At 45.2% G+C, this 6,942-nt stretch overlaps 1 pseudogene; it reads left to right on the top strand.

Annotated features, from left to right (window-relative positions):
• Window positions 1-1,720: 1,720 nt before the first annotated feature.
• LOC102490968 (synaptobrevin homolog YKT6 pseudogene) lies at window positions 1,721-6,147 on the top strand (annotated as a pseudogene).
• Window positions 6,148-6,942: the final 795 nt, after the last annotated feature.

Here is a 6,942-nt window from a genome sequence, read left to right as displayed (position 1 = left end):
TCATGAAATAAATTTTCAATACCCTTATTAGTTTCTTCACTTTCTGGGATACCATTTATTCAGATGTTTGGACTTTTTACGTTTTTTTTTTTTTTTTTCCCTAGGTAAGAGGTTTTGTTTTCTATTTCCAAGGATTTGGTCTTCTACATAACCTAATCTGCTTTTAATACTTTTGAATGTTTTGATTTCCTATATTACAGCCTTCATCTCTAACTGCTCCATTTGATTCTTTTTTTTTTTTTTGGTGTCTATTTTTTCTTTCAAATCATGGAAGGACTTCCTCATCTTCTATAGTTCATTGTCTTGTCTCTCTTGCATCTTCTGAAGTTTAATGTCTCTTTTCTCTTTTTTTTCTTTGAGAGGTTTTCGTTATAGGGCGCGTGTGCTCGCCAGACAGAGAGAGACATAGAGACAGAAAGCAAGAAATCACCCCCGAGGGGGGATGGTCACGCCGCAATCCCTTCTCTTCCATTCTCCTCTCGGGATCTTGGGCACGCACGCACACGCGCCCAGCGTGAGTTTTAAGCCACCGGGTCCGGGACACGAACCGCGGTCGACTACGTGGGAGTGCAGTGACATAGCCATTACGTTAACTGCTGGTTCCCAATGTCTCTTTTCTCTTGCATCTCATTAAGTTTTGCCACTATGAATATTCTGAATCATTTATCTGACATTTCCACAAGTTCTATTGTGTTGTCTGTAGATGATGAATTGTTTTTTTCCCTTAGAGAGAGATATTTTCATTGATTTTCATATTTCTTGTGTCTCTGTGGTGGTTTCTGGTCATCTGATGGATAATATGTTTTTTCCCAATTTCTTAGTTAATTTTGAGCATACAAAGGCATGAAGGAGGATGTGATTCATGACCTCTTTGTAAGCCCTCTTTGTAGCCCTGTCTTCCTGATGCTCTGGACTTTTGTTGCTTGGACTGGGTGTTCCAAATGCCTCCCAGATTCTAGAAAACAGATGTATCTGGGGCTGAGCTGCAGGATTTCAACAGAGAAAGAAAGTATGAGTCAGAAAACTATAAAGTCTGTGATGAATGGGAGAATCTGGAGGTTCCAAGGCAGTCTTGGCCTCGTTCCACACACTTGCTTCTGCCGCACAGGAGCCGGGAAGAATCCTTAAACTCATCTCTCAACATCGTAGCCTGATTAGGTTTTTTTTTTTTTTTTTGGGGGGGGGCGGTGTGTGTGTGTGTGTTTTAATGATTTTTGCCTTAGGGTATATACACTTGCTGGAAGGAGACAGAGAGAGAAAGTGAGAAATCACCCCTTAGGTGGGATGTCCGTGCAACAATCCCTTCTCTTCCATTCTCCTTTTGGTATTTTGGGCACACATGTATATATGCCTGGCATAATTTTTAAGCTGTCCTGTCTTGGACTCAAACAGCAATTGGCCATGTGGGAGTCCAGCACCTTAACCACTATGCCCACCTGCTGGCCCCCTTTCTATTTGTTTTTTAATCCTCGCTTGCAGCTGATTAGATGGTACCCAATAATATTGAGGACAGATCTCCACTCAATCCACCCAGATTCACAAAATATCTGCTCAGGGAACACCCTCACAGATACACCCAAAGATAATGCCCTACCAACTCTTTAAATATTAGTCAAGGATGTGGCTTCCAAGCTGGAGTGGGAAGTCACAGCGGCCCCATCAGCAGTGGGTGCTAGAGCCCTGAGGCGGTGGTGCCACGGGGTGGCAGCTGCACTGTGCCATGAAGCTGTACAGCCTCAGTGGCCTCTACAAAGGTGAGCCCAAGGTGGCACTGCTCAAAGCAGTTTACAACATGTCCTCCTTCGGCTTCTTCCAGAGGTCCAATGTTCAGGAATTCATGAACTTCACAAGCCAGCAAAAGGCAGCTGTGCATCCCTCAAAGTGTAAGAGTATCTGTGTCATGTCTATGTCCGGAGTGACAGTCTTGCAGGTGTGGTCACTGCTGACAGCAAGTACTCATCTCGAGTGGTCTTCACCTCGCTAAAAAAGGTGCTGGAGGAGGATTCCCAGCAGGTGAACAGGATAGTCTGCCCTGGGTCGGGGGTGGGGGGTGGGGGGGAGCCCCTGCTTCCATCCACCACACAATCTTGGATGACTACCTCAGCAGATACCAGAACCCCCATGAAGCTGACCTCATAACCAAAGTACAGGCCAAGCTGGAGGAGACTAAGACTTTGCTTTCTACAAAAGCGACTGGAGCCCAGAACAGCCCTTCTTCAAGAGACAGCCAGCTCCATGGCTCCTGAGATCTAGCCATTTGGGGAGAAAGGAAGATGTCCCACTGATAACTGGGCCTCCAGCATACAAAACTCGCGTGTTTGGGCAGAAGTGAATAGAGCAGGCCTTCTTTAAGAGACACAAAGCTCCATGGCTCCTGCGATAGAGCCATTGTGGGAGAATGGATGATGTCCCAATGATAACTCGACCTCCAGCATACAAAATTCAGGTGGAGAAGTAGAAGGGAACCAAACAGGCCTTCTTCAAGAGAGAGACAGCACCATGGAAATAGCGATCTAGCTATTTTTAGAAAAAGAAGATTTCCCATAATAACTTGACCTCCAGCATGCAAAACTTGCATGGAGAGGCAGAAGGGAAAAGAACAGACTTTCTTCAAGAGGCAGATAGCTCCATTGGTCCTGGGATCAAGCCATTTTGAGAGAAAGGAAGAAGTCAAAATCTCCCTTGAAAGTATTAAAAGCAGACTAGATCATACAGAAAATAGAATCTCTAATGTAGAAGAGAAAATGGTTGGCCTAGATAAATCCACCGCGAAGACTGAGAAAATGGCCCAAAAATTTGAGAATAATATGCGAGAAGTACTAGATACCATCAAACGTCCAAACATCCAGATAATAGGCATCCCAGAAGGTGAAGAGACTCATAAGGGCATTGATAATCTATTCCATGAAATCTTACAAGAAAATTTTCCAAACCTGGAGAGGCACTCAAAGATTCAGTCCCAAGAAATACAGAGGACCCCAAATAGAATCAACCCAAGAAGATCTTCTCCAAGACACATTATAGCCAGATTGACCAAAACCACAGACAAAGACAAGATACTAAGACTGGCAAGAGAAAAAAGGCAAGTTACCTACAAAGGGTATCCCATCAGACTAACGGCAGACCTCTCATCGGAAACAATGAGAGCGAGGAGAGAATGGGAAAATGTATTCAAAGTATTAAGGGAAAAGCAATTTCAACCGAGAATTCTGTACCCAGCAAGGTTATCGTTCATTTGGGAAGAAAAGACACGAACTTTCCCAGATAAACAAAACCTGAAAGAATTTACCAGCACCAGACCGGATCTCCAAGAAGTTCTTAAGGGAGTGCTATGTCAGTAAAATTAAATGCAGACACACAGAAATAAGAGTTCAGAAACTAAGAAAATGGGCAACTTAATTGTAGGGCCAAAAGCTGGAGTTGAGTATTACATCCCAGATTTCAATCTGGAACATCGAACCTCAACAGATACAGAAGAAAGATTAAGTACATGAGACTGAACTGATGAAACAGTATTCTACGACTTGACTAAAATATTGCTGCTTTTCTTCTAAGCTTTGTTGTCTGGTTTTAAGGACTTTTGTCCTGTCTTCAGCTATCAATAGATTCATGTTCCGACTATTTGAACAGAATACTAACCTGTTTCTAGGCTTTAAGTTTCAAAGAAATATCCTTACCAGTTCAAAACTGCTTTTCTTGAAACCATCGGCTGATCTTGCTATTGAAAGTAGTTAGATTACTTATGATATTGTGTGACCAACGAAATGTTGGGGGAAAAGGGATTGAAGACAACTGTAGACAGCAGAGATAGTGTAATAAGAGAGTGGAATAGGGCAGAGGGCTAGACATGGGGTAAAAAACATATATATGAAAGTAGAAATGGAATATTATGGATGATAACATGCATTATTAAGCCACTATACAGTATATTCTAGATGGGAAACCACATTTAGAATGTTGTGATGATGCTCAGGGAATGAATGTAAATTAATAAAAAAAAAAAATTTTCAGAAGAAAAAAAAAAAAGGCATTAGAAATACCTATTTGATGACTGCAGTTAAGCTATATAGCCCTAGTTAGGTGCTACTTTATAGTATGTTCATTCTATTCACTGAGGTTTATGCCTAAAGTCAGACTTGTGTTCATGGATATGTACATATCAGCTGTGCTTGCTGTTGAAAATATTTAGATTTATTAAGATATTTAGTGAAACAATAAAATGGGGGAGGCATAGAAAGCACCAATAGATACCAGACACAGTGTGGGAGGAGGGTGGGAGATGGCAGAGGGTGAGATAGGGAATCAAGGATGGAAAAAAAGGCAAAATATACAGAAAACAAGAAATGGAAAATGATTTGTTGACAATAACACATATGTTGATGTGCTTGATTGAGCCAATATACAGTGTATTCTCAATGGAAAAATCTCATTTTGTATGCTATAATGATGTACAGTGAATGAATGTAAATAAAGAAAAAATGTATTTAAAAAAAAAGTGACTGGAAATAAATTTCATGCTGTGCACTTAGGAGATACAGTCAGCAGACTAAAAAAAAAAGTGACTGGAAATAAATTTCATGCTGTGCACTTAGGAGATACAGTCAGCAGACTCCTGAGTTTAGCATCCTGCATGCCCAACAGAAATGCAGCCTGGAAAGAGGAACTCACAGAAGGCCCAGCCAGTGGCATCTTCAGAGTTCCCAAGATAAACAGAGAGATGACAGAAGGGTGGGGCATTAAATTTTGTGTACAGTTGTGACTTTTGGAATGCATTTGAGGTCCCCAAAATTGTACTTTTGGGCAAATGAAACCAAAAACTCCATGTGGCTCATGTAGATGCTGAGGGATTCGTTTCCAGCCCTCAGATAGGCTCTGGTGGAGTCAGAGCCAGCTCTGTTTTGGTCCTTGTAGGGCTTTGGGGTTTTGTACATTTTTTTTTTTTTTAGAATTTCTTAATTTTATTTATTCATTGACTTATTTTTTAATTTGACCAGAGAAAGAGAGAGGGAAAGCGAGAAAGCAAGCCACCAGGTCCAGGACTCGAATCGTGGTCAGCCATGTGGGAGTGTCCAGCACCTTACCCACCACGCCACCTGCTGGTCCCAGGTTTTGTACATTAATGACATTAACACTCCAGGAAGTGGGGCAGGGGGGAGGGGAGTCCCTGCTGACAGGTCTTGGTTGGCAGACCCTGAGTCTCTGCCTTGCCAAACAGTCACAGGCTTCAGCATTCTGAGCTGATGTTTCTGCTGGAATTGGATTCCAAAGGGCAGCCCCTCCCCGCAGCTGTACTTACACCTGCAGACATGGCCTGTGGGCAGGGCTGTGGTGGCCAGCAGATTGAGCCTATGAAGGTGAGATGTCTTTTGGTGTCATATGGTCAGCTGAGAGCATTGTCTTCAAGGAAGGTACAAGCAAAGCTGCACCCAGCTGCCCATGGTGGGCATTGGCCATGACTTGATTTAACATCGACATTAAAGCAGTCCATATTGTCTGCTCTCAAAACTGGTTTTTATTTGCCAGTGTGGCTACAAGACTAGGGGCTACACATCTGGACAGGTGGTCCCTTCATGGCACTGTGAGTGAGTGCCAGTACCTGAACTCTTCTCAGCACCTCCTGTGATCAGCCAGGTCAGCCTGCCAGCCCCTTGTGGTCAGAGGCAGCTGTGGGGCAGCTGTGGGGCCAATGGAGCAGTTGTGGATCTGGACTGGTGTGGTCTAGTGCTGGACACCAACAGTCCAGGCAATGGGCCCAGGATGTTTCTCTGGTGCTAGAGCCCTCTTCCAAACTGACTCCTCATATCCCATGTGCTCTGGATGTGCCTCTGCCTCTTAAAGCCCTGCCGGGGTGGTGTCACCCATGTCTTGGGCCAATGTGCCCTGAGCTTATGTACTGCCTGAGAGCTTGTGCTGTTCCAACCAGAAGTCCCCGCAGCCCTGAATCCCCATCATGGGCAGGCATCTGCCCTGTGTTCTGAGGACCCAGACTCCTGGACTTTTGCACCATATTCTGTTTCATCTCCTTTAGGAATTGAACTAGCCAAAGGCCTTGGCCTCCTCCACAGCAGGCCAAAGCCTTTGGCTAGTTCAGTGTCCTGCTGCCACAAACACTCCAGCCCAGGGCCTCTGGAAGTAACAGATCAGTGAGCTCACTGGTATCTGAGATAGAGCAGCCTTCACCTGAGGTAGGAGGACAATGCAGGGGCAGAATGGATGTGGGGTAGATCTGGGTTGGAGGAAGAGGGACCTCACCCACCTATGGCTACCCATCCTCAAAAGTTCTGGGTCAGCCCTGACCTAGCAGGGCAGTGAAGATGGGTGAGTGGACCCGGAGCCCTGTCAGGGAGAGAGGGCCACCACTTGTATTCTACTGTTTAAGTTACTTGGCAAGAGTGTATTTTAGTAGCTGCTGCCTAACTTTCTCGCTTTTTTTTTTTTTCCGCCTTTTTTTTTTGGAGAGATTTTCACTGTAGGGTGCATGCGCTCGCCAGACAGACAGAGAGAGACATAGAGACAGAAAGCGAGAAATCACCCCCCAGGGGGGATGGTCACGCCACAATCCCTTCTCCTCCATTCTCCTCTCGGGATCTTGGGCACGCACGCACATGCGCCCGCCCAGGGGGGATGGTCACGCCGCAATCCCTTCTCCTCCATTCTCCTCTCGGGATCTTGGGCACACACGCACACGCGCCCGGCGTGAGTTTTAAGCCACCGGGTCCAGGACACGAACCGCGGTCGACTACGTGGGAATCCAGCGACATAGCCATTACGCTAACTGCTGGTTCCCCCGCCCGGCGTGAGTTTTAAGCCACCGAGTCCGGGACGTGAACCGCGGTCGACTACGTGGGAGTCCAGCGACATAGCCATTACGCTAACTGCTGATTCCCGCTGCTGCCTAACTTTCTGAGAGAGGTTTCTGTCTGGATAAAGATGTCTTCTGAA

Source organism: Tupaia chinensis, unplaced genomic scaffold (genome assembly GCF_000334495.1).
Source record: "Tupaia chinensis unplaced genomic scaffold, TupChi_1.0 Scaffold000097_1, whole genome shotgun sequence".
Classification (NCBI taxonomy): domain Eukaryota; kingdom Metazoa; phylum Chordata; class Mammalia; order Scandentia; family Tupaiidae; genus Tupaia; species Tupaia belangeri.
The sequence above is the reverse complement of the archived record's forward strand: the minus strand, read 5'-3'. Positions and strand labels throughout refer to the sequence as shown.